Below are 26731 nucleotides of genomic sequence, written 5' to 3' on the forward strand. Positions count from 1 at the left end.
TTGTGACATTATTCACAGTGGTCCAGATATGGATACTACCAAAGTGTCCATGATCAGATTAACAGATAAAGAAATTGTGATATATATAAATCTACACACACACATACACACACTGGAATATTACTCAGTCTTTAAAAGGTAGAGACTGTCATTTGCAACAACATAGATAAAACAGGAAACATTATACTAAGTGGAATAAGGCAGACAGAAAGAAAATTGGTGCATGATCTCAAATCTAGAATTTAAAAAACTGAACTCATAGCAGCAGAGAGTAGAATAGTAGTGATAAGGGGTAGAAAGGTGGGGAAATGAGGAGATATTGGTCAGAGTACACACAGTCACATAGGTTGAACAAGCTGAGAGGTCTAATGCACAGCACAATTTTGACTATACTTTGTGATAATCTACAGTATGCTGAAATTTGCTAATGAATAGATTTCAAATGCTCTCTGAGCATGTTAATTTGCTTCAATGTTGTAATCTTTCCACTCTGTATTTGAAATTAAATTTCATGTTGTACATGTGAACATAATACACTTTTTTTTTTTTTTTTTTTTTTTTTTTTTACAGGCAGAGTGGACAGAGAGACAGAGAGAAAGATCTTCCTTTGCCGTTGGTTCACCCTCCAATGGACGCCGCGGCCAGCGCGCTGCGGCCGGCGCGCTGCGGCCGGCGCACCGCGCTGATCCGATGGCAGAAACCAGGTACTTATCCTGGTCTTCCATGGGGTGCAGGGCCCAAGCACTTGGGCCATCCTCCACTGCACTCCCTGGTCACAGCAAGAGAGCTGGCCTGGAAGAGGGGCAACCAGGACAGAATCTGGCGCCCCAACCGGGACTAGAACCCGGTGTGCCGGCGCCGCAAGGTGGAGGATTAGCCTAGTGAGCCGCGGCGCCAGCTATAATACACTTTTATTTTAAAAAATATTTGATGGATTTATATTCATTGAATAAAAGTTAAAAAAAATATTTGATGGAAACAAAGTTCTGAAGGAGATACTCATTTTTGATCTACTGAACTCAAGCTTTTCTTGGCTTTTATTTATTTGTTTGGTTTCCTTATCTTAAGGGGAGCATATCCATGTGTAGTGCCAAGAGCAGCTGCTTTATAAATAACTGTGGAACTGGATTTTTTTTTTTTTTCAGTACAAGCCAGTTAAGGGGCAAATAGATGGAGCAGTGAAGAATTATTTTGCTCTAAGGCTCAGGCCTCATTGGGAACATCTGCCATTTCAAACACACAGGTCAAGACTTTGGGTGTGGTATTTTGCTAAACAATGCCCTAAGCATAACTCAAATGAAATTCTTTTCAATAGGCTTCAGGTATCTGCCTTCAGGCAGCTTAATGTATCAGCATATTAGAAGCACCACTTATCCTTCCTTTGTCTCTTTCTTCTCATCCAAAGGTAGAGAAAATTTCGGAAAATAATCTTGAGAATTCATTGCTAACTCTTTCTTTCTCTTTGTACAATGAGAAATTATTTCAAGCCTTATATTATAAATCATATTGGGATAGTCAGGTAACATTATAAATCCCATATCAAACTGATGCATAATTGTTTGTGCCTCAAAGAAATACCAGTTGAAAATAGCAGACTTATTTTGTTAAGGTTATCTGCCCTTGGTATAGTTATGCTTATGTTTTAATTTACAGACACTGTTATGGCTTGAGTAACAGAAAACTTACTGCTTGAATTACAATTTACAGAAACAAATGTTGATAATATTCAAATATAAGACATCACAAAATAATTCTGTTATAAAAATCAAAGGGTTTTTTATTTGTTTATAGTCCTTAAATTTTTAAGTTTTTAAAATACTGGGGAATCCAGCATTCTTGCCACTAAAGAGTTTCCTTAATTGTAATCTAATAGGGTAGGGGTGATTGTGAAAAACTCAATCTACAGAAAGCCATAATTAAGAGCAGAATGTGTCTTTTGTCATAAAGGAATACCAATAAAGAGCTATGAGAGATCAAAGAAGAGGAAAAAACAAAATGCCTGCTTCTCAAGCAGTAACATTTGAGTTAGTTTTGGAAGGAAGCAAAGGATTTTGATAGGTGGATATGAAATGGAAAGGGGGCAAACTCACACAACAGACACAGCAGAAACACAGGAAACAAAAGTCCAGAAGCTGTCGAGAAAAACTTATAGTTCTACCTGCTAAGTGAAAGAAGAGCAACAGTTGGGTAGAGTGGGTCTATGTATGGAGTAACGTCCTTGAATGACAATCTGCAGAGGTTCTATAGCTAAATACAACTGTATTTAGTTTCACATGCTAAAGTGAACTACTGAAAGTTTTAAATTCAAGAATGGAGTAATTAGGAAATTTAACCTGGCAACAGTGTGTAGAGGGGATCAAAGCCAAAAAGAGATGAAAGGAGAATAGACCATTTAGGTGGATCCTTCAGAAGTCAAAGTGAACAGCAATGAAGAGGCAATTCAAGCAAAGACATCTCTATAATGGAGACCGTATGTTCTGGTTATTGCACAGATACATGTATCCATTTGCCCAGTCTGCCAGAATAGAATACTGTAGACTGGGTGGCTTATACCACAAAAGTGTATTTCCTCACAATATTGGAGGCTGGACATCTGAGGTCAAGGCGCTAGAAATGTCAGGTTCTGGTGAAGACTCACTTCCTGGCTTGTAGCCACCTTCTCACTGGTCCTTGCACAGTGGAGAGAGATGTGCCAAGGGTGGGCAAAGTTAAAAATCAGTCACCTACCTGTCTGTCAAAAATCTCTTCCACTTCTTATATGACCACCAATCCTAATGGATGAGGGACCCATCCTTGTGACCTCATTTAACTTTTATAACCTCTGAAAAGTCCTACAGTTAAACTGGGGATTAAAACTTCAATATCTGGATGGGGGTGGGGTGTACAGTTCACAGCCGTATGTGTAATTTATAGGATTCAGAACTGCATTGGATATGAAAGGCATGGATCAGAGAAAAGGAGCCAAGAGAATTCTGAGGATTTGAGAAGGACTCTGAAATTCATAGAAACAGAGAAGGCTAAAGGAAAATCAGGTTGCTGGTGAAAAGTAGAGGATATTAGGCTTTTAAAAACACATAAAGTTTGAGTTTCTGGTAGAATAATAAAAGGAAGGTATTCATCAGAAAACTAATCTTTTCATGGGAAATATGATTTTATATGATACATAAAAGGATGAAATCAATATTAAAATAAGTTTAAAATTATTTATTTTTGTGATTATATACCTCCACTAGACTACATCAATATAGAGGCAGAAGTGTATGTTCCAAATTGTAGGAATTAGGTTGTCTAGACAACCCCCTTTATTGTATATTTAATGACACTTTGCCTTGACAGGTAGGTATAACATTAATAGAGTACTGGCTGTGTGTAAACCCATACTGTTTTTAATGAATACCATATCCTGCGTACTCAGACTAGGCTGCTTGGGGTTAGTGACCCACCAAATCCATGTTTATATCTCTAGCACTTAGTGTGGTATATGGCACAAAATCTGGAATCTATAAATGTGGAATGAGTCATTCATCAGAAAAAAAAAAGCAGGCTGAGTCATGGGCACTCCAACTAATTTCACCTTTGGACAGTGCATTATTCATATAAAACAGCATCATAGGAAGTTTGGCATTAAGTACTGCTTTTAATGGAATGTTCTGTACTGTGACATGTTTGTTATAGCTGCCATAAAAATGGCAGCTGGAAGTTAAGGCTTAAGAGCACCAGTTACATGCTGAGAATTGTACCTAATTCACCCATCTACTGTCACAACATTGAAAAAAAAATGAGTAGGTGACACAGCAACTAGAAAGAATAATGACTACTCACTTAATATGAAGAACTTTCAATGCCTAAATCATGCAATTTGTTATATGAAAACTAGAGTATTATTTATAATGCAAAAGCAACAATATTAAGAAATGAGCATTAAGTGTTTAATATAACCCAGGCATTGAACAAAGCATGTCACATGTACTACTGATTTAACCTTCACAAGACCAAATATAATGGAGATATTATTATTTCCAGAAGTAAACTAAGCCTCTAAAGATTAAATATCCTGTATCCATGGAAAAATAAATGTTTATAATTAATTGATACGATATCAATATATATTACTAAGGCAAAGAAACAACACAAACTAGCAATAAGTTGAAATGTATAATATACATATGCCTTTGTTCAGTGTATTTTAATTTTTTTCATATTTTGTCTTTACGCTAAGACCACAGATGGATTTTCCTGACTGTATGAATACCCACCCAAAGTTTGATATATTCAAATTCAGGAAGAAACATGTTTTGGAGAAAGTATAAGAAAAGAAATGACACATTTTTAAAATGTTAAGAGACCAGTGTCCTTTAGTTAATTCTTCAGGAATTTCCAATAGGACAAAAATTTTGGAAGATAGCTGTTATGAGTTGAATAGGACTTATCTCTGCATAACTCATGTAGACATTTAAACTCTTATGTTTTAATGTTAATGGTTGATAGGCTAATGGTGGGGCTTGACCTAATTGTGGTGGCTAGGAAGTGGGACCAGCGGCAAGGTGTTTAGGTAGTTGGTGGCTTGCCTGTGGAGTTCTCTGGAGAGGTTGACTTGAATTCAAGTTCAGCCTATCTCCCTCTCTCTCTCTTTCTCAGCTCCACACTCACCATAACCAGCTTCTACCAGACCTGAGGCTATGGGTCACCTGATCCAGAATTGTAAACTCTGATGTGTAAGCTGAAATAAGCCTCTTTAGTTTAGTGTAAGTATTAAAAAGTAGAATAACACAATAGCACTATTGGAAACTTTTGGTGGCATTACTTCAAAATCTGGCAAAAAGGGACTTACATATAGTTTATTAGTGTTTTTTAATCAATGTTAAGCATAGAAATAGTTTAAGAAGTTAACCAATTTAACATCTGCAATGAAAAATAGCAGTAAGAAGTAAGAGTTATTAGAGAGACCAAGTACAACTGAATAATGATGTATTATTTAGATAATTTGGTAGCATGTTGAATGATGCAAAAGCCAATATGCTTATTTTTAGCAGTATGAAACCTTTTCACTTACTTATATCATTAGTTGTTTAAGTCTGAAATTTCTCTGAAAGGGTTTTATAGTAAAGTGAATGCATTATTAATTACTAGTTGCAAAGCTTTAATGGTAAAACTTCTTGCTAATACTTGGGTTTATGACTGTGATTTGTAAAGATATGGGATACACGAGAACCACATAAAAGGCAGCATTATGTATCTTTTGCCTAAGAGCTGGGTTTTAAAGATTAACGCCAGTACCTAGATTTTCTTCAATTTGGAAAGTATGCATTTTGCTGTCCCTCTCAGAATATCATTTTATCATCTGAGCAAAACTAGACTTTCAAAGGAATGTACAGCTATTGGCAATCCTTAAACAATAAAGCAAATTTGCTCCCCATAGCTCCAATTTCCTGAAAACTTTGTAGAGGCAGCAAGAAGCCAAACTGAAGCATTCCACACATTTCTGGAGCCTGAATCAGAGGCTTTCTCTACAGCGAGTCCAGGTGTATTTAACTCCTACATATATTGTTATAACACAACTCCAGCATAATTTAACAGTTGCAAATCCATAAAAGGGGTATAAAAGGATTGACTTTGAAACTACTTATTAGAGAGAAAATTTTCATCCATTTTAATATTCTTATTGCATTTCATATTACATACAAGGGATCAAAACAGAGGTTGGAATTTCAGTGGAATTTAATTTTATAATGAGAAATCTTATGTCTGGAATAAATGTAGCTACAGCAAAAGTTAGGGTTTCCTATAAGTCTGTAAGTACTAATTTAATAAACAGGTCTGCTGTTACTATGTGTTAAATATTAAATACTTATATTCCACTATCCCTCAACCATAGTATTCAAAAATGCTCCTCTAAAGTAGCACCGGACCAAAAAAATTATAATGGAATTAAACAGCTTTAGTTAACTATGTGGTATGTCTTTTCCTTAGGATTTACGAATAGGCAGCCATATATATATGTGTGTGTGTGTGTGTGTGTGTGTGTATATAAATTGTTTACAATCCTGCATTTAAAATTTTAAGCAAAATGTTACTCATGGTGGTGAAGGCGTAAGCTTATCTATTTCACCTTTAGTATAATTTGAAGTAGAACCGAACAGCTAAACAGAATGTTCATGACCTGATTGTGAATCAAGACACATCTTTTGCCGGGACTTTACTGTAAGGATGTTTTCTCAAGCAAAGAGAGTACCCTTGGGAGTTACTTTCACATTCTTAGAGCAGATGTTTTCTGAATACCTGCTTCATGGCAGGATAGGCATTTCTCTAGGCATTGGGATGTAGTGGTGGTAAGTAAGTTATCAGCAAGGGCCGTGTCTTTTGAGAGCTTATAGTCCTATATTTTAACACAAATACTTAAGAGAATGATGACTGCTAGGAAGAAAATAAAGCAAGGGAGGAGATGAATAAATTACATTTTGAAGCTTTTTCCATCCATAATTTAAGCATCAAAAAATAAACAGAGGAAGGAGAATTATGGTACCACAAGTTAACTTCCACTTGGTACGACCACAGACCATCCATATCAGAGTGCCAGTTCGAGTGTTGTCTGCTCAAATTCTGATCCAGCTCCCGGATAATATGCCTGGGAAGGCATCAGGTGATGGCACAAGTGCCTGGGCCCCTGATATACATGTTGCAGACTTAGATGGAGTTCCAGTCTCTTAGTTTTGGCCTGGTCCAGCCCTCGCTATTGCAGGCATTTAGGGAATAAACTAGTGGATGGAATATCTATCTATCTATCTATCTATCTATCTATCTATCTATCTATTTCTTCCCCCATTACTCTGCCTTTCAAATAAACAAATACAACCTTTAAAAAAGAGAGAAAGAAGTATAAGCTGAAATGTCATTTTTCACAACAAGAAAGCTAGACCCTCACCTGCTGTTCTTTCAGAGGGGAACACTTCCACACTTGCTGCACTAACTACTGGTCAATCACATGAGTGATACATTAGAAAGTAAAAATGTAACAAATTCATATGAATCCTAAATGTGCACAAAAATTACAATTTGGAGACTCCTTTACGGTTCCAGTAGCATTTCGCATCTGTAGGACTTTAGGTTCTTCCACATATATAGTTTTGCTCAGTTCTGTAAGCAAAGACACCTCTGTTGACCTAGATTTTATTGGCTCTAATTCATCATCAGGCATAACACCCATTTTCCAATAAAAGGTACTCCTTAGTAATGGGCTATTCTCAATTGTTCACTTGAAGAAGTGTCAAATGTCATACAAGAAAATCCAGAGACAAAGGAAAACAAATGACTTACCCAAAGCCTATTAAATATTTCCAAATAATAACACATGCTTCATTCCCAAGCATTTGATATCGTAAAAAAAAAAAAGTTACAGAAGGTAGGTCCTAAAATCCACCCAAAACAAACGAACTCTTCTTGACTCCGCGAAGCCCAATTTTTTTGAGATTATACCACTGAGAAAATGCCTGTTGGTAAGTAAATCTTCAAGCAGCTAACACAGAGGGAAATAAGCTTTGATGGCAGTCAGGCACACCAAAATGGTGGCCCATGTGACTCCCTTAAGTCAACAGCATTTACCGGTTCTGCAGGTCACCCTGTCACTTCTTTGAGGACTCAGCAGTTGATGGATCCTTTGCCATAGCACTGTTGTAACTGTAGATTACAACAGTGGTAATGAGTGGTCTAATTACTAGCTTGTATTATGTATCTGTCATAACAGCAGTCATGCTACACAATTGCTATTGTGTTTCCATCTGCCACATTTCAGGGTGCCTTTGGGAACAGGGATAGCAGACTTAACTTCTTCCAAATGACATTTTTTTCTCTATTGCTAATAGCTGGCAAGGGACATTCACAGAACCAAGGAGGCATTAGTTTAGCCAATTCCAAATCAAGAAAGCTGCCATTGTTAAAATGGCAGAGTATATGCACCAAATAAGCACTTATAGATTTGCAGGAGAAAGATAAGACTGACTATAAGGAGCTTTCCATTAACTACATGGCACTTCTTGTAGTAATCTACAAACCAATGAGCACTTACCAGTAAGCTTAACTCTGTAAGGAGGCAGCTGTGTCTCACACTGTCTTAGGGGAAATTTGATTCACTGTCAACAGTCACCACAAGTGGTAACCTCAAGAATGAAAAAATAATTTTATTCCAAATGCAACTTCATTTTTATCCTTAGGAGAAAAAGAAAAGGCAAGGGTCGTTACCCTTATTTTTTCAAAATGATCCAACTTAGGATGCCAGGAGTATCTACAGTTGTCTAACATTCATGAGTACGATGAGCTATAGCACCCTGTGTCTCAAGGGTTGGTGACCTGGGTAAAATTAAGGGAACTGGCAGAAAATGGAACATAATCCTCTGGGAGGGTTCTGAGGCCTCAAAAAAAAAAAAAAATCTCTCAGCTATTTCCCATCTTTCCAGGTTCTGCATGTGTTGTTCAATCTTGCCCATGATGAAAAGATGGATGGCAGTAAATGGTGTGTACCTTCTTAAGACAAAACATGATGTGACTAGAAAATTTTTCAAAAAGAACATCACAAATGCTAGCATTACCACAAGTCAAATTGAAGGGCAAATGATGATATTTTTGTCTCCAATTTTAAATGCATTTTTCTTGCATATAAGTAGGAACTAAAACAGGCAGACTGTACAAACAAAATATAAGTAATTTCAAAGATAAAAATGAATACCATTTTTTAACATAAGGTAAAAGTACCATTGGATGTTTATACCACCACTAGCAATAAAACGAACATTAAAAGAAGATAAAGTTTTTCATGCTTGGATTTTTCTCTTCTTTAGGTTTATTTCATTTTTCAGTATTTCTAAAGTTATTTAATGAACATGTATTATATCCAATAATAAAAATGTGAGAAGTAATCTTACACACATTTTTTTTCAGTGAGGACAGCATAAAATTCTTGCATTAAGAAAAAATATTCTAGAATAGGAAATTTCAGATCACGCTTATACTCCTTAATGTTGTGTCAATAATTTAGGCTTAACAAAGCCATAGGGACACCTTTATGATCTGAGTCCTAAATTCATTGTATTTGCTAACATGCTTTTGTTTCCAAGTTCTAAAATAAGGATACTAAAACCCTCTCTTACCTAATTGATGCAATTGTTATAGGTATAAGATAAGAAGCAGTCTGTCTAAGGTGGTGATATATTCTGAAAACAGAGTATGATTTTGGAAAATATAGATAGCTCTTTTAATTAGACCACCATCTGGTAACACATTAATAGTCAAATTTTATTACTATATTTTATTTGATCTTACAGAAACAAACAAAAATCCAAGATAGTTGAGATGATACAAAGAGCGTAGGTTATGTGACTGAATCCTAAGACTTCTCTTACAATTAGTGTTTAAGTATGTCTGAGTCTCAGTTTTTCCATCTTCAGAATGGGTTTAACAATACCTATTTCCCAGAGGTCTCTGAAGACAAAATGAGATTGAGATTGTGTTAAGTTTAGCATATAATGGAGGGTCAACTTTTCATTCATTTTTTAAGCATTTGCTTACTTCTTGTGACTAACCATATATTAATCTGACTACATATTGAGGATGTCAAATGGGAAAGGACTGACATAGTTTTCAAGAAGGCTGCCACTACAGGCTAAAATGTACTAACACTGAAATCAATGATGCTGACACTGGATTTCTGATGATAATATTATTCCACTGAATGTTAAATTTAACTATTATGACAAATATATGTGCTTTAAACTCAGCACAGTTAATTTACTGACATGTTTGACATGTTTGCTTGTGTAAATATATTCAAATATCAATACTATACAACAGTGGATGTATATATTTTTTGACATGGAAGGCATTCTGCCTTCATTAAGTTACAATTTAGTAAAAGTGCTAAGATGTATGATTGGTCTCTACAACACAACTGCAAATATTGACTTTTAACTATTAATAGAAGAAGTATCACCACTAATTCTGCTGTCTTTCAGATTCTTGCCAAGTCACTCAGGCTTTTTTTTTTTTTTTTTCCTAGTGTGTATTTTTCTGTAAGATGCTCCATCAAAGAATTCTAGTCAAAGATGTTTATTCAATGGAATGCATTGTTTTGAGAAAAAAAGAAGGAACAGGAATCTTATATACTTTAAGCCACAAATAACTGAACCATCATCAACTCCTCATGAACAAGAAGATCACACTGGCTGTGTTTTACTGTTATATTGTGATCTAATATATGCTTAATAACAAAGGAAAGGATAGACTTAGAAGGAAACATATCTGGAGTCTACAAACCAAATAAAAACGTATACTATTATCATACTTCTCTTTAGTTGATTATTTGTAAAATTATTTTTTATTCATTTGAGAGACAGAGAAAGAGAGACTGACACACCAACAGACAGAGAGCACTCATTGCTTGTTCAGTCCCCAAACGCCCATAATGGCTGGGGTTGGCCAGGAATTCAATCCGGTCTCCCACTTGTGTGGTCGAAACACAATTATCTGAGCCATCATCATTGTCTCCCAGATTTGACAGTGGCAAAAGCCAGAAATCAAACCCACTATGATGTCAGAAATGGATGTATTAGCCACTAGGGTAAATGTCTGCCCTCTTCTCTTGATTTTAAAAGCCTAAAGACAATCTGTCTTCATATTCAAGTGACCCAAAGCAAGACATTTTCACATAAGTGCCAATGTAACACCTCTATTTTCTTCTTCAATAACTGAGTTCATCTTTATGTGTGTGTATGATCAATTTTATAAGGCTTAAGTGAGATTGATTACACAAAATCCAATCCCACCTTAGTCTCAACCACAGAATAGGATAGGTGAATTAATTAACTCCATTTCCAGACACTTTAATTTTGAAACAGGCCAAGTGATGCTGGTGTCGAGACACTGATGCACTTTTCCCTTACCCCCATCAATGAAAGACATAATGCCCTGAGTATGGAGAGAGGGAAGACAGTCAGTAGACAAGAACTGAGCAAACTCAGTCCTCGGACCTCTTTCTTCATCTCCTTTTTGCTCTTCCTATTTTCCTCTCGTTACTTTTACAGGCCCTGATCCCAACAAATGGAAGTTAAACTCAGTCTCAGAGTCAGCTCCACAGGAATCCAGCTTGTGACACAGACTAAAAAGAGGTTAACTATAAGTAACAATCATGGAAACAATTTGTTATCTATCTTATCACACGGAGAGAAAGCCTCTTGAAGATATGAAGAGAACAGAGGGGAATGGAGAAAGAACAAGATGGGGAAGAAGAAAGGGAAGGAGAGTAGAAGGAGAAAACGGGAAAAGAGAAATCAGAGAGAACAAGTGAAAGAAAGAGCAAGAACAAAGTTGAGCTAAAGATCATAATGGTAAACCTGGTTTCCTCCACCTCTATACAATAAAACTTCTTGGACATTTTAGGTGTCATTGTTGTTTTAGCTTAATATCATTTATGGGTTTTTTCTATTATTAGGTGAAAGAACTTGATTACAATAGATAAATACTAATATCAAATCTTACTATTAATTTCGAATGACCCATTTTGGGTTATAAATAAAGCAGCTCTTATTTGGGCAATGTTAGCTCGTGACTATAGTGTAAATTATGTAACAAAAGTTTTTTTTTTTTTTTTGACAGGCAGAGTTAGACAGTGAGAGAGAGACAGAGAGAAAGGTCTTCCTTTCGTTGGTTCATCCCCAAAATGAATGCTACGGCCAGCGTGCTGTGCTGATCTGAAGCCAGGAGCCAGGTGCTTCCTCCTGGTTTTCCATGCAGGTGCAGGGCCCAAGCACTTGGGCCATCCTCCACTGCCTTCCCGGGCCACAGCAGAAAGCTGGACTGGAAGAGGAGCAACCGGGACAGAACCAGTGCCCCAACCGGAACTAGAACCCGGAGTACCGGCACCACAGGTGGAGGATTAGCCAAGTGAGCTGCAGTGCCGGCACAAAAGTGTTTTAAATTATCTCAACTGAAGGTATATTTTAAACAATAAATATATGATTCCAACAACAATAAAGCAATGCTAGCTTGCAATCTCATTTAGATATTGCCAGGTATCCAGAGACTTAGCCAGGAATTAAACCCTATTAAAAATTAGATGTATAAGAATAAAAATGCATATAATAACCTTACTGTTTTGTGTAGCCTAGAACCTATTAGCGTCAAATGAAATAAAAGGTTCCAGTTAGTAAAACCAGCGGGTCATGGTACTATGTGGAGTCTATTAACCTTGACAACATCATTATATTCTAAGTTCCAATTGCCATTCTCCTAAAGCAGACTCACTGTCAACAGAGTATCACCAGACCTTTCTCTTAGATATAGTGGTTTTCTACAGATTTTAAGTTTCATTGATATTCTTTATAAGTGTTCATACTTTACTGAAAACCTTACAGGTATTTCAGAATGTACACTACTAGGTAATGAAGTGAGGAAAATTGTGATACAGTCCAACTGCAGAATAAATTTCCACATGTTAATTAAATAAATGTATGTGATTTATTCAGTTAAAACACAGGAAACAACAAAAGTGACAAAATATATTTATGGGTTCAGTTGTGGAAAAATCATTTGGGTTTACTACTAGCAACTCAATTTTATTTTATTTTGTAATGTTTTACTATTATACAAGCTCAACTTGAAAGAAATTATTATTTACCAAATGTTTCTAAAATATTTAATATGTAGGGGCTAGTATTGTGGCACAGTGGGTTAAGCCACCATTTGTGACACTGGCATGCAATATCAAGAGTGCCTGTTAGGCCGGCACCACAGCTCACTTGGTTAATCCTCTGCCTGCGGTGCCGGCACACCAGGTTCTAGCCCCGGTTGGGGCGCCGGATTCTGTCCCGGTTGCCCCTCTTCCAGTCCAGCTCTCTGCTGTGGCCTGGGAAGGCAGTGGAGGATGGCCCAGGTCCTTGGGCCCTGCACCCCATGGGAGACCAGGAGGGAGCACCTGGCTCCTGGCTTCGGATCAGTGTGATGCGCTGGCTGTAGCGGCCATTTGGGTGGTGAACCAATGGAAGGAAGACCTTTCTCTCTGTCTCTCTCTCTCACTGTCTAACTCTGCCTGTCAAAAAACAAATAAATGAATAAAGTGCCTGTTGAAGTCTTGGCTACTCTGCTTCCCATCCTGCTTCCTGTTAATGAGCCTGGGAAGGCAGCAGAAAGCCCAAGTGTTTGAGCCCCTGCCACCTTTGTGGGAGAGGAGGATGGAGTTCCTGGATCCTGGTTTAGGACTGGCAGTTATGGCCACTTATGAAGTTGAACCAGCAACTATTGAAGATCTCTGTCTCTGCCTCTCCTTCTCTTTCTGTTGCTCTGCCTTTCAGATTAAGCAAATAAATAGGCTAAAAATTTAATCAGCAAAATAAAACTTTATTTGTATTTTTTGCTTAGGTAATGAAACAAAGAAGACTAAAATTATTTTAGTATATATTCCAAGGCAATTATTTTCACATTTTAAGGTAGAAATTAGACATACTACATTTTTTTTTGACAGGCAGAGTGGACAGTGAGAGAGAGAGACAGAGAGAAAGGTCTTCTTTTGCCGTTGGTTCACCCTCCAATGGACGCCGCGATTGGTGTGCTGCGGCCGGCGCACCGCGCTGATCCGATGGCAGGAGCCAGGTACTTGTCCTGGTCTCCCATGGGGTGCAGGGCCCAAGCACTTGGGCCATCCTCCACTGCACTCCATGGCCACAGCAGAGAGCTGGACTGGAAGAGGGGCAACCGGGACAGAATCCGGCACCCCGACCGGGACTAGAACCCGGTGAGCTGGCATCGCAAGGCGGAGGATTAGCCTAGTGAGCCGCGGCGCCGGCCTAGACATATTACATTTAACTAAAGAATCTCTGAATTTTTCTGATTTGATAGTTTCAAGTCCTTCTATTCATTTATTTGATTCAGAAAACTTTTAAATCAGTACTCTTATTTTAAGAAATAGAAACTAAGAAAGCAAATCTAACTATAATGTTGAATGTCAGATTTTAAGCTCTTTCTTTAGTGGTCAGCCTTATTAAGCAATTGATCAAAAAATTATCTTCAGTATCATTGTTCTTCTCCATTAAGCAAATAGTAATGATTTAAAATAAAATTGCATTAAGAGAATAAATGCAAATATAGTTGCTGTAATAAGGTTTTATATAAGTCCTCTATATTATTAATATTATCTCAGCAAAGGCTATGCCAACTTCAACAAAAACCCAGAGTTCCTTCTTTTGTTAATAAATATAATATCTTACAACATGAGAGTTGGTTATTTCTTGCACTATAATTTCAAGAAAATATTTACTGATCTTAAATTGGAAACCAACATATTTTCACACAGTAGAAAATCTTCATGTTTCTTGAAGTTCCACTATGAGAAAAATCATTTGCTTTTTTACATTGAAAATGAATCAGTATACTCTAGGACATTAGAAATTAATATTCATTTTATCCAGCACTTAAGACTGCTTATTGCTTCTCAATAAGTAAAATGGCTCCAGAGTGGGACACAACTGGCCCATGGGCCATATAAGGCTCACGAAATCATGTGGTCTGGCTCTGCCAAGACAACTGCAGGCAGGACTTGAAATTCAATAAATTGAAGCAGGCTAATTTTGAAGTTGATTATTTTGTATGGCTCACTAATGATGTTATAAATTACAGTACTTGGCAGAAGAAAAAGATCCTCTACCCCTGGGCCTTACATAAAAAAAAAAAAAAAAAAAAAAAAAAATATGAGGCAGGCATTGTGGCCCAGTAGGTTAAACTGCCACTTGGGATGCCCACATCCCACACTGGAGTGCTAGTTTGAGTTCCATCTCCTCTGTTTCTGACCCATTACCCTGAAAATGCACCTGGGAAGCAGCAGATGACAGTTCAAACACTCTTGTCCCTACCAGCCACATTGGAGATCCAGATAGACTCCTGGCTTTAGGCTGCCATAGCACCTCGCTGCTGTGGGAGTTTCAGGAATGAAGCAACAGATGAAAGAACTCTCCTCTCTCTTTCACTGCTAAATCTCTTAAAACAATAAAATGACATGCCTAGGTGAGCTAGACATTTCTTTAAAAATTAGCCTGAAGCTCTGGAAGAATCTATACAATATACTGATTTTTTAAAGATTTATTTTATTTATTTGAAAGGCAAAGTTACAGAGAGAGAGAGAGAGAGAGAGAGAGAAGAGAAAATCAGAGAGAAAAATCTTCCATTGCCTGGTTCACTCCCCAAATGGTCACACGGCTGGGCTTGGGCCTGGCTGAAGCCGGTAGCCAGGAGCTTCATCCTAAACCGGTGCTCATGGGGATGCTGGCAATGCAGGCCACAGCTCTACCCAGTACACCACTATGCTGGCCCTGTATACTGACTTTCATTCCATTTACTTACAGTGATTATGTCCCGTGGATATATAGGTAACTCCTCTAAATTGAGGACAAATATCCTGATAGCAATTAAAATGCATTTAGGTAATTAAAACTGAAGAAGAAAGCAGAGACATACCAAAAAAAATTTTAAAAATGAAGATAATAGGCACTGCAAGTTGATATTTTAATAATGTATGATAAACACCAGCAGAAACTGAATTATTTACACAGGCCCGCCCTACATTTGGAGAGGGAACTGTGCAACAAGAGAGTTGAGGTGGCTCTGGGCTGCTGGGTGTCCTTTACACAACCACATTATCTCTTAGCACTCATTTTTCATGTTCTTTGGCAGAGAGATTTTGTAAATCATATTTCAAATATCCAGGTACATTTTGAGATCTGGATAGTCCTAGTCATTTGCCTTTAGTCAATAAAATAGCTAATAGTGACTGAGGCCATACTGTATGCCAGGCACCCTTTAAATGCATTAACTCCTGGATTTCTTTTACTAAACATAAGTAGAAGATAGCATATTGTTCACAGAGAGTAACATGTAAGGGTCACCTATAAGGTCATGATTAGAACATTTTCTGGACTACTTGATTTTAGGGGCCAAGTTCCTAAGCCCTGTTACAAGTGGGTGTAGCAATAATGGCAGGTTTACCCTGACATGACTTCCTGTTGGCTTGCTTGTTTTGTTCTCTTCTCTTCACATGCATGTCTATCTGATATGAGCAGCAGTCCTTACAAAACTTTGACCTAAGAGGTATTTTCCTGATGCAACAGAGTAAAAGTAAACCAGCATTATTTTTAGCATTGTTTTGGTCAGACTTCTTAGGGTGGAGGGAAGGAAAGAGGAGAGAGAGAGGAAGAGGGAAGAGAGAGGAACAGAAAGGGAGGGAAAGAAGAGGGAAAAAAAAGTAGAGACAGACTTTAACATTGATTTAAACTCTTTGGTTAAAGAATAACCTAATGTTGTTTTTTGCCCCTCATTAACATAATTATATCCAGGGGTTTGGGCATACAGAATGTCTCACATTTTGTGGCTGAAGCAATGAAAAGGGAACAAATTTTATTCTTTATTTTGTCATTTTAAGTCGACTTTTTAAAGCTACAGCTATACCTATATACATGGCAGTTTGGTGTCTTCATATTCGGCTTTGGTCATTTTCAGTTTTAGTCATCTTTTTATTTTGAAATACTTTAAGACTCATTAAGAGATTATAAAAGTAGCACATTTTATTCTCTTCACCCAGGCTCCTCAACTCCTTCATCAATTGTTTATATTTGAGAAGGTGAATGGATCACTTTCCCAGTTTCCAAATCATCTGAAAAGCACAGAACATGACGTCACTACGGTATCCAAGCTCCTTCGTTAAAGCCACCAGCCTGCGACGCGCCTCGCTGCAAGACTCCTGAGGAAGCTTTGGGACATCAGGACAAACCTGGCCTTGAATGCTAACCTTGCTGAGCAATCTGCGCACTCACCATTAGGGCTGCATCATGGGTGCCCACAAAACTTGGCCTCGTTTGAAAAGAAAAATAGCTCAGCCAACCTTTGTGGTGAAGATTTTGAAAGCTTAACAGAGTTCAATTAAGACAGGAAAAGAGAATTGCCTTAATAAATACAATTAAAAATAATCTTCGCTTTTGATTTTCCTCAAAAGAGCTCACTTTTCTCAAATGAGGGAAACACATTTGGTTTAGTATAAGAGAGATGAATCGTAATAAAGAGAACCTAAAAGGCTTTGTATCAAGACAGATTACTTCAAGAGCAATATTTAGGTGATGGGTTAAGAGAACAGCTGGCACAATTAAGGCTTGAGTGTGCACCCTGTGGTTGGGAGAAAATGAAGAGCATTTAATCATATGGACACCGTGTATTTTTCAAGAAATAAAACCTCCAATGTTGCTTTTCCCAGACCAAGGTTAGTGAAAAGCTCTGAGACTGTTTTTATTACATTGGGATCTCTGCCCAGCTTTAATTGCCATTAGGGAGATGGTGGGCTCTGAGCAGCAGCATATATTTCACTTTCAGGAGCGCTGGTGGGAAGGAGCAACGCGTTTCCTAGTTTCAGCCTGAATTACAAGCAGAGTAGATTTTTTAAAAAGTAAACATAAATTGATGGGAAGATTATAGTAGGTTTGGCTGTTTTACCTCTTTTTGTAGATACACCTCTTTATCAGCATCTGTGTACTGAGATGCTCAATTCCAAAATAAGGCAAAGGGTCCGAAGTCCGAAGTCAAAGGATCTAGGTTTTGAATGGCTGTTTTCACTTCCAGATGTACAGGACTCTCCATTCAAAAATTAGGATTCACAATTTTATTCTTGGAGAAGGCCTCAGCTTAAAATTCATAAGGATTTTAAAAGTATTTTGTAAATGTTTGTTTCTTTTAGAGGTCCTTTCTTCTACCTTGGATGATAAGAAATTCATTTTTCTGAGATAAGAAGTCCTCACCATAATAAAAGTCCTTCAACCCAAAAGGATGAAAGCATTTCGAGTTCTATTAAAAGTGTTCTGTGCTCTGAGGGAAAGGAAGAGGGAGCTTTGTCTAGCAAAAAGGCAGCATGTGCCTACTGACCTCCTATCACGATTCCTAGAGGAAAACAGACATTTTTCCTGGAGACTCCTCATAGGGCTGGGAAGATTACTATGTTGTGACACACCTTGTTCATGTGTCTTGCAGTTAGGTACTATAAATATATTCCATATAAGTGGACATCAGTACTTAGTATTAAATATAAATGTATTAAAAACAAAGAGGATGTATAGACACAGAGACTGGTATTTTGAATTTATTCATTAACAAATAGTTCCTAGCAAAGATCAAGCCACAAATCAGCTGGAATCAAAATTGCTGTGGTTCACCTTGTGGCAGGTAGCCCATATCTCAAACTGCTCTAGTATTAGCCACTAAAGAGAGAATGTAAGGTAGCCATTTCTGAAGTTTGACTCCTTTGATGGGTGCATTGTCAGGAAATATCATGAATCAGTACGCAGAAGTAGATTCTCAACTAGTTAAACGAAAAGAAATAGACAAGGGCCATATGGGGTAACTGAATACGGAAAGCTGGAAATATTATTTTCTCTTACAGAAATCCTAACAGAAATCATATAATGCTTTATCCAAAAAAATACATGCAATAAAACAGAAAGGCATAAATACATGTTCATTCATTATTTAAAAAGTATTCTTAAAAGAGTAATTCATAATTCCAGCTTTATTCTCTGATATATTCTAATATTTTACTAGTTGCATCATAACTAAGGTCTTTCTTAAACAACTAATAGAAGAATCTCATCAGCGTTCTGAGGTTTCCATTAAGAATTCTTACACCTTTGGCTTTGTAAGCCAAAATTACCTTATCAGAGTGGACAATTATATACCTTTTTAAAAATCTTTATCTCCTTCTATATCCCCAAATATGAGGGGACACCAAAGGTTCCTGAAAAAATGAGTATTATGAAAAAACTATACATGAATTTCAAAACGTTTTTTCCACAATAAACTTGTCTTTTAATCTTCTCAAATTTTCTGAAATCATCTCTTACAAGATTTAAAATTAAAGTTCAGACATTTAGGAATTATATAGCATATCATAAAATTGTGTAAGTTTTCCTGATGAAAATATATTTGATAAATGCAAAATCCTCAAATAAATATGGTACTGTGGCTTCTCAACCTACTGGAACTTACTTCTACTTCCTCATCCACATGTCCTTAATGCTGTAAAAGGTGGATTTTAATTAATTAATCTACATTACAATGCATGGAATAATGAAGGAAAACATTATTTCTAATTGTAAGTAAAGTCTCTCAAAGTTGGTGAGTAGAAAGCTATAGACCAGTTTTTGATCACTTAGTTTTTCAGGAAAAAAGTATTAGGCCCCAATAGCCTAACAATCATGGTGAAACAGCTGGAATTCACAGATGAACAAAATATATTTTCAGTGATGCTACTACGTGGTGAAGAAAGATCAGACCAAAACAGCATCAGAGTATTAGGTGGGAAGTACTGTAATCGCTGGGATGGGGATGATGTTCTTCGATACCTTAAGGAGGGTCTGACACGAAATGAGCCACAAAGTAGCATCCTGGTACTGGAATTCAAGCAGCAATTCTAGCCACGAAAAGTCTTGTTTCCATATTGGCAGAATCAGAAGAATGTAACAACAATAAATACATGCATAAAAATATCCCCAAATCCATTCATACTATTTGATAACTGCTAATCCATTTATTTTTTCTTCTATAAAACAAGAGCAGACTAGAAAATATCTAAACTTCCTTTTAATTCAGTGCTAGTATTCTAACAAATAGTATAGCTCTTTCATATAAATTGACAGTTGACTGTTCTTTGATATAAAACAATGACAAAGTAATTTCATTGGCGGCAACATTTTTCCTTTGAGTAGTCCTAACCATTCATTTCCACATTCCATAATCTGCTTTTCCCTTCTCCCTCAAGGTTTAAAGGGCAAATAGTCATTAGTAATGAGTATTTAACCTCGCCTTTGTCACAAAGAGGCATTTCAATTTAATGCACTGTCAGTTCCCCAATGAATGGTTGCTTTCAGTCTTGGAAACAAAAAGCTCAGACTGTAAACTTAACTTTTCCTGAGACTTACATGTCCATGAGCTTTGGGACTTGACTTTACAAACCCAACATAATCTAGGGCAGACTCTACCCATCAGATCTCTTGTGGAAATGAAGATCAACTAACTTGGGCCTCATCGGTTAGCTGATCAGTTACTCTGCATTTCAGGTTGATGTTATTTACCTGCAAAATTCTTAAGAGACCCAGTTTCTCCTTAATAAACCTAGTTTCCAGCTTAAATCCTTGGTTAACCATACAGACACATACTTGCCCTGAAGGGCATCCATACATCATATGTATTTTTCTGCATTTCAAAATATATCTAGTTTGTTTACATAGAAAATCATTGGGATGAAGGAGTGGAAAAATCCTTTAAATCATAAAGTTTCACTTATTCCTCTTTCAACTTAGCAGCAAAAATGCAATATCTCATTTGCATGAGCTTTTGTTGGGATGTTTTAAAGCCAGAAAATGCTGATAATGATCAGGCTTATCTATCTTCAATTTTATCATTGAAGTCTCTCTTTTCTAGAAGTATTTTTTTAGAACAATTTAACGTTTCATTATCAAGGGATGGAAACCATTTTCAAGATGATGACATCTATCAAATAAAGGAGTGTGGTATCTTAATATTATCTAATGAAAGCCTTTTTAAATTTTGTTTAATAACATTTGTTTCTTTGTAGAATACTCTTTCATCCTCTTTATTTAAATGTAGAGGGCCAAAGGCATGAGACCAATTATGTAAATACCTGGATATTAAGCTTCCACTGTTCTTAAAAACTTTCAGTAGATTTGCAAACTATGCAACTGTTAAAGGATTAATTTGTAGAATCTATAAAGAGCTCAAGAAACTCAACAGCTACAAAACAACCAACCTAGTCAAGAAATGAGCAAAGGACCTGAACAGACATTTTTCAAGACAGGAAATTCAAATGGCCAATTGACACATGAAAAAATGATCAGGATCACTTGCCATCAGGGAAATGCAAATCAAAACCACAATGATTTTTTATCTCACCGCTGTTAGAATGGCTCCCACACAGACACTAACAAATAATAAATACTGATAAGGATGTGGGGATAAGGGTACCTTAATCCACTGTTGGTGGGAATGTTAACTGGTACAGCTACTGTGGAAGACAGTAGGGAGGTATCTCAGAAAGCTTAATATAGACCTACCATATAACCCAGCCATCTCACTCCTGGGAATTTATCCAAAGGAAATGAAATCAGCATATGAAAGAGTGATCTATACCCCACTGTTCATTTCAGCCCAATTTGCAATAGCTAAGATATGGAATCAACCCAGATGTCCATCAACTGAAAACTGGATAAAGAAGTTATGGTATAAATACACTATGGAATACTACACAGTGATTAAAAAAAAAAAATGATATCCAGTCATTTGCAACAAAATGGATGCAACTAGAAACCATTATATTTAGCCAGTAACAAAAAGCCTTTCACAGAAAAGACAAATACCATATGGCCTCTCTGATCTGTGGTAACTAACAGAGTTCTTAAAATGTAATCTATAGGAGTGAAACCAACACTTTGAAATGCGATGGTTTTGAACAGCCCTTGCTTTGACAGTTGAGAAACAATGTTTTTCTTGTTTATTTTTGTTCTTTTCTTTTTTCTCCATACTAATGGTTGAACTCTCTACTTATTGTAGGGTTAATATTATGAGTATAAAAATTAACTGAAAATTTACCACTGTAAAAAATAAGAATGGGAAAGGAAGAAGTAGGAGGAAGAAAGGTGGGAGTATGGGTGGCAGGGATGTGGTGGGAGGGAGATATTTATCATTTTCCCAAACCCGTATATATCACATGAATGAATTTGTATTTATTAAACAAAATTTAAAAAGGCTTTCATTAGATAATATTAAGATACCACACTCCTTTTCTGAACTTGCCTAGGATTTAGAAAATTACCATTCAAGAATGACTTTATACCCTCCTCTTCCTTAGCAGCTTCTACTTTTATTTGTTAATTAAATATTAAAGAGGAATTAATATTCTCCAGACTATGCTAGATACTGTTGAATAATGGGGATGAAAACCAGCCAGAGTCCCTATTCTCAAAAGGCTCACCATCTAGTAAAAGAAAACAAGTATTAACAAAATAATCAAATTATCAAGATTTTAAGATAGGTTCCAAATAATTAAAAACTGCAAGGGATATTCTAAGGCAAAGGGATATGAAAGGCTTTGGGCAAGGATTTCCAGATGTGTAGGATGAGTCAGAGCTAATCAGATAGGAGAGAGGATGAAAGAATTAACTAGCAGAAAGTGCATGTGACCAAGGGAAAAAGAAACATGGTGCCTTTGAGGTTCAATGTGGTAGGAAAGAGAATACGATGAGTACAACCAGGAATGCAGACAGAGGTCAGGTCATGCAGAACCTTGAAAGCCATGGAAATATTTGTCATCGTACAAAAAGACAAATGGAAAGGCACTAAAGACCTTTAAACAGGGATATGAATATTGGTAGGTTTATGATTTTCCATTTGTCTACTTTAATATGGAGGTCAAGCTGAAGGACAAAGTACAGTGAGGTGGGTAAAGAAGTTAGTGGGTCACTGCAGTTTTCAAAAGTAAGATCACACTGTGTTCACTATATAAGATAAATGGGGAAATATGATGTCCAAATGATATTTGCTCTGAAGAAGTTATTTCCTTTTAGCATTCACTCTTGGAAGCTTGGTGTCTTGGTGTGGGGAGAAGACAGACCAGAGTGTTTAGTTGAAAGCATGTTGTGGCCGGCGCCGTGGCTCACTAGGCTAATCTTCCACCTAGCGGAGCCGGCACACCGGGTTCTAGTCCCGGTTGGGGCGCTGGATTCTGTCCCGGTTGCCCCTCTTCCAGGCCAGCTCTCTGCTGTGGCCAGGCAGTGCAGTGGAGGATGGCCCAGGTGCTTGGGCCCTGCACCCCATGGGAGACCAGGAAAAGCACCTGGCTCCTGGCTCCTGCCATCGGATCAGCACGGTGCGCCGGCCGCAGCGCGCCGGCCGCGGCGGCCATTGGAGGGTGAACCAACGGCAAAAGGAAGACCTTTCTCTCTGTCTCTCTCTCTCACTGTCCACTCTGCCTGTCAAAAAAAAAAATAAATAAAAAATAAGGAATGTTGTATATGGGAGCCAAGACAGAGAAAGAAAAACTGAGGGCAGTGGGTGTTGAAGAAATGGGGGTGAGAAATTCAGGGCCTCAATCTCACCATCAGTGACCGACTTTGTTTCAGCAACAATATCTGTTTAAAGGTTAAGAAAGTCCAGAAAAAGGGGAGTACAGAAAAATGCAGAAGAGTTGTTCAAGAAAAAATGTTGCAGGGAATTTTGTCTTTAAATAGAGCAAAAGAGAAGTCTGCAAACGGAAAAAATGTATGTATAATTATAGTATAGCACAAACTCAAACTGCTCAAGAAGATACATTAATAATACACCCAGATGGATAAATATACAAGAGCATTTGCCATGTGCAAACCCATTTCTTTTTCACTTTTAAAACAGTGCCAAGGGGCATTGCTCATCTGTAAGACAAGCTGTTTCCAATGATCACCTCCTCCTGCAGTTTCTGCCTTGCCCAAAACAATGTTTGGATTTTTCACTTCTTTTGATTATGAGTGTTTAAATTCAAGCATGCTATACTAATTTTGCACATTGAAGATTTGCAATATTAAAAAAACATGGATGACTGGGGTCTGAAAGCAAACATATGTGTTTGATGTAGCAAACCATAATAAAATTTGTAGGTGGGCCTTTGAGAATACAGAACCACTGTAAAACATTAATGAATAGTTCTTGAGTGTTTAGTATAAGCCAAGCATTCTCACATTTCATAATTCACTCAACATATCCTTCTTTCCAATCAGACAAGAATTAAAATTTCTGTTTTTCAGGAGGTAAGAAGTGGAAGTGAACTGAAATAGCTAAAGGTAATATAGCTAGAAAAATGCCAATGATTTAATTCAAGTCTTGGTTTGTGTAACTAAAAGGCAAATTAATCTTATAATACCAGTCTACAAGAATGAGCCACACTTGTTTAGACAGTTCTTCGCCTGATTACGAACCAAGGCACTAAAATTCGTGTGTGCCTTGCATTTGTGTTTGAAAGAGAGAGAGAGAGAGGAGAGAAACACAGAGAGACAAAGTGATTGACAGGCTATTCATGGAGACCATAGCAGGTGCAAAGCAAAATTAAAGGATAAAGAACTGGAAGAGTGTATCTCTGAATTCTGTCTTTCTAAGAAGATGGAGACAGAAACATAGTGGGTCCAATAATAACTAACCAAAAGATACAGTGCATACACTTACTTGATTAGAGACAGAAATCTTTGGATTTCTAAAAAATAAAATATGAAAATTCGTGTTACGTAAGAAAGATTGGAGGGGGCAGGCGCCATGGCTCACTTGGTTAATCCTCCGCCTGCGGTGCTGGCATCCCATATGGGCACCGGTTTCTGTTCCCGGTTGCTCCTCTTCCAGTCCAGCTCTCTGCTGTGGCCCGGGAGGGCAGTGGAGGATGGCACAAGTGCTTGGGCCTCTGTACCCGCATAGGAGACCAGGAAGAAGCACCTGGCTCCTGGCTCCTGGCGCCGGCCGTAGAGGCCATTTGGGGGGTGAACCAACGGAAGGAAGACCTTTCTCTCTGTCCCTCTGTCTCTCGCTGTCTATAACTCTACCTGTCAATAAATAATAAAAAAGGAAGATTTGAAAGAACTAAAGATATATAGAACCAGAGAAAACTGGATGAAGGGGATGGTATCTGTTTTCTCATGCTGGAAAATCCCTTGTCAAAGAGTGAAACCCTGTAGCTGGTTTAAGGGGGAGAATTTATACAAATTAGTGAAAACTGCAAGAGGAGTGATGTCCTGATACTAAGCTCTATCTAACTATGAAGAAGATATGGTAAGATGACTTAAGTGATAATAGGTTTCCTTAAGTAGGAACTCAAAAAAGGGCTGAATGAGCTCAGGTCATAAATTTGTTTAAAGGAGATTCATGCATAAGGAATTGCAAGATGATTTCTAAGATCTTTTTAAGCTCTCTGATTATTATTAGTAAGATTCCATGATCTAGTTTAGTCTGTGGCTCAGCCATGAACTCTCAGTGTGGTCCTGATAGTATCATTCTGGACGTTATCCTGGAAACTGGAAGTCAGAGCAGCAGAGAAATGCTCTCACATGTTCGCAGCCTCAGGCTCTGGAGCAGTCAGAGCGGCTGAGTCCCATCCACATTACTTGGCTGCCTCTGCCTCCTTTTTCCTTACCTACTAAGGAAAGGTAATGTGTCCTCAGATCAAAGACATCCACACAGTTTAATTAGATGCAATCTGGAAAACTCTTTGGCAAAGATACTATATCATTATCTGTTGGTACAGTTCACGAAAACACAAGCATCATAAAACCTGTGAGGCTGAGGGTTGAAGGGACAAATTCTCCATCAGCTGAATCTGACTTTGTTTGCTTAAAAACACTGAACTGAAAAAAATCTTCCATGGGAATTCTCAATTCTCTCAAAATCTTAAGATCTGAGAGTGCCCAGAGAGCGATGACAAAATTAATAATAATAGAAAGCTGGATCTGATCTTGGAACAATTCTACTGAAAGTTAAATATTGATCTGTCATGATAAAAGTACCCCTTTCAAGGACCAAATATCTAACCCCATATGTGCAATACAATGAAAAAAAGCAAAAACCTCTTTCTCTAAATAGAGCTGGAGAAGAGGTAGGCTTAGGTAAGACATGAATGAAAATAATATGGCATAGGATGTGATCAATGTCATAAAGAAAATATAAACCAATTGCTGTTGATAGTCAACTCTTATTTTACAAACTATAGCACACTGTATGAGCCAGGCATTGTTCCTATTGCTTTATATTTAATGCAACCTTCATAACAACCCATCGTTGTTACCATTTTGGAAGTGTGGAAACCAAGGCACAGGGGTACTAAGAAACTGCATAATAACAAGTGTTGGAGAGTAGACATTGAATCCTGCCAATCAGCCTCCAGAGTCCATTCCCTTTTCCTGTTTATTATCCTGCTACCAAAAGTTGGAGGGAATACTTCCTGCTCCAAGGAGAAATACAGAAAATGAGTGTGTGTGTATATATATGTATGTGTGTGTGTGTGTGTGTGTGTGTGTATAAATGGTCTTGGTGGGAATAAAATGGCAATTCAGAGATACACAGTAGTATAACAAAGGGATAAAAAGAAAAGACAAGGAACATATTGAAAATGGTAGTTACATGAGGTTTTTCAACAATTAGAGACCATAAAAGAGAGCAGTGGGAGATAAATCTTAAAAAGCAAGTGCATTTTAAGGGCAATCTTGTGATGTAGTAGGTTAAGCCATCACCTTTCATGCTTGAATCCACCTAGGCACCACTTATGATTCAGCTCCCTGCAAACACACCTGAGAAAGCAGCAGGCGATGGCCTAAGTCTTAGGGTCCCTGTACCCAAATGAGAGAGATGGATGGAGTTCCTGGTTCCTGGCTTTCGTTTGGCCAAATTCTGGCCATTGCAGCCATCTGGGGCGTGAATCAGTGGATTCTGTCTGTAACTTTTTCTCTCTCTGTCTCTCTCTCTGTCTCTCTCCAACTCTGCCTTTCAAATAAATAAATACATCTTTTAATAAGTGGCCCTCATTAGTATATTGTTCTAGGTTTAAATTTATCATTTTTAAAAAGTGATTAAGCAGGAGAGTTACAGAATTGAAGATGGAATTGGAAAATGTCTTCTGGTAGTAGCATGTACGACAAAATTA

General features: G+C 37.4%; 1 protein-coding gene and 1 long non-coding RNA gene across 12 annotated transcripts in view; one reads left to right on the plus strand and one right to left on the minus strand.

The window, feature by feature from the left end:
• Window positions 1-18887, plus strand: part of LOC108176883 (uncharacterized) — a 168762-nt gene extending 149875 nt beyond the window's left edge. Inside the window, exon 4 of the long non-coding RNA XR_016231919.1 lies at window positions 16610-18887. This is a non-coding gene — a long non-coding RNA (uncharacterized LOC108176883). The remainder of the gene's footprint in view (window positions 1-16609) is intronic.
• The window catches only part of MAP2 (microtubule associated protein 2), a 313061-nt gene that overhangs the window by 234336 nt on the left and 51994 nt on the right, over window positions 1-26731 (minus strand). The window lies entirely within an intron of this gene.

The sequence above is a fragment of the Oryctolagus cuniculus genome, chromosome 3, assembly GCF_051225735.1.
Source record: "Oryctolagus cuniculus isolate XC-2025 breed Fujian yellow rabbit chromosome 3, ASM5122573v1, whole genome shotgun sequence".
Lineage (NCBI taxonomy): Eukaryota > Metazoa > Chordata > Mammalia > Lagomorpha > Leporidae > Oryctolagus > Oryctolagus cuniculus.